General features: G+C 35.0%; 1 long non-coding RNA gene across 1 annotated transcript in view; it reads left to right on the forward strand.

Annotated features, from left to right (window-relative positions):
• LOC137617223 (uncharacterized) overlaps nt 1-2500 on the forward strand; it is a 148066-nt gene that overhangs the window by 108749 nt on the left and 36817 nt on the right. The window lies entirely within an intron of this gene.

Here is a 2500-nt window from a genome sequence, read left to right on the forward strand (position 1 = left end):
CTCCATAATTGTCTTCATTTTCTTATGGGGATAATGTTTTGAATTGTCTATGCTATACATTCGAATGTCATTTTCCACATTCTAATGTACTGGATGTTCTTATCCCTGTCACAAATCCATTAATGTGGTTTAGTTTTGCCATAGAATGTATCTTCAATTTCTGGTTTTTAAATATTTTTGCAAAGTTAAAAAGACTTTTCTTGAGTTCGTTGACGGCTGATTAATTGAATTAGATTTAAGTTCGCTCTAAGTAAATCTGAAACAGAGTTTTGTAAGGGTCCTTTTAATAGTTGGATTCATGTCGCCCACTCAATATGAAAATTCATCCCTCTGGACAAAGGCCTTTTTGCCCTTGAGAGGCCCGAAGGAGGCCCAACAGGATATGCCTAAAACGGGCAGTAGACCCTGTGATCCCTTTCAGTTTCTTACTAACTGCCACAAGGGACAGATCTCAACTCGGTGGCAAAAATATTTACCCTCGTCTCGATAACTGGTTAGAACACACGGCAACAATGAACTGGCTTGTTCCTCTACTGTTATTGTCCGCTTGTTTTGAATGGTAAGTATTGGAGCAGTTGTCATTATGTGGGTGGAGATTATCGATATATTGTTGCACAATTAATCGTACACCTTGATTTTAAAATCGATTTTCGCCTAGTGAGTGTATATACTAAAGTCAATTCTTTGTAGTGAGGCAGATTTGCACCGACTCGCACGGGTGCCCTTTTAGCTCGGAAAAGTTTCCTGATCGCTGATTGTTTGGACGAGATAATTCTAACCAATCAGGTAGCAGGAAACGTTTCCGAGCTATAAGGGCACCGTTGTGAGTCCATGCAAATCTGCCTCACTAAAAAGAATTGACTGTAGTGTACTCGAGCCGTCAAAAATGTGGAAATATCTAGTCAGATACACACAAATTCAACCCTTCCCACTGACCTAACTACAACCCGCTGGTTCGGTAATTTGTGGGAGTGTGGTTTCCGAGTGTCCTCGGGGTACTCCTCTCACCAGGGTAAGATTACTCTCTCCCCCTGGGCGTGACAGGATAGTGTGTTTATATATATATATATATATATATATATATATATATATATATATATATATATATATATATATATGTATATATACTGTATATACACACACACACACACACACACACACACATATATATATATATATATATATATATATATATATATATATATATATATATATATATATATATATATAGTCAGACACTCTTAATTATATAAGGGACATTATTATAGTAGCAATAAAAATAGGCAAATTTCTTATAGGAACTATTGTATTAAGTAACTTAATTGTTCTTGAACTAATTTAAAATTTTCAAGCTCCCATTTATTAATTTATCTTTGAGAAATTGGATGGACATCTGAAACTCCTTTATTGGTAAGAGAATGCTTCTACAACAAGGAAAGAAAAAAAAAAAGAAAGAAAAACCCGAGGCCAGGTATCAGCCTAGGCCTAACCCAAAGATAAACATCATGTTTACCATGGAACAGGTTCCCGTGAGTCGGTGGACTGAAATAACCTCTACACTCTACAGTGAAAGGGTTCTGGAAAGACGAACAAACGCACGAATTCATTCACATACATTTGTCTATTATTCCATTTATTGTTGAATTATATAGATTTTATTCATTTATTTATGAAGACCGCAGAAATTGTTCCTATACAACTCGGCTCTGTGCTACAGGACCTACAATATCAGTTTACCTTATTAACATTCTTAGGTATTTTGCGTATCACACATCATATTCCTTTATTATTGTTAAATCCACATTATCGAAGTATTTAGAAGAACAAGTGTCTTCGGTTTCATCTTGAAAGCCTTAATATATTCTTCAGACTTAAGGTTGTCCAGTGGGAGCTTTGTATAACCTTGGGGCAGCATATTTGAAAGTTTTAGGATCTACAGTAGACAACTAGACATATTTGACTTAAACTATTTGAAACCATCTAACTATTCTTATGTCTACAAGATTCGTTAAATGCATCATGAGTAGCAAATATCTTGGCTATTATTATTATTATTATTATTATTATTATTAGTCAAGCTACAACCCCATAACTCTAGCAAGATGCTATAAGCCCAAGGGCTCCAGTAGGCAAAAATACCTCAGTGTAGAAAGGAAATAAATAAAGGATGAGAACAAATTAACTATAAATCATTCTAGAACAGTAACAACGTCAAAACAGATATTATTATTATTATTATTATTATTATTATTATTATTATTACTTGCTAAGCCACAACCCTAGTTGGAAAAGCAGGACGCTATAAGCCCAGGGGGGCTAAACTGGGAAAACAGCCCAGCAAGGAAAGGAACAAGGAAAAATAAAATATTTTAAGAAGAGTAACAACATCATTAACTCTTATAGACAGCCAGCGTTATTCAGTTTAGTATAGGAGCGATCCTTTCTTGGGGTGGTGACACATTTTATCAGTCTTGTGAGTCTTGCTCCTCTGTATAATGTT

The sequence above is a fragment of the Palaemon carinicauda genome, chromosome 23 (genome assembly GCF_036898095.1).
Source record: "Palaemon carinicauda isolate YSFRI2023 chromosome 23, ASM3689809v2, whole genome shotgun sequence".
NCBI lineage: Eukaryota > Metazoa > Arthropoda > Malacostraca > Decapoda > Palaemonidae > Palaemon > Palaemon carinicauda.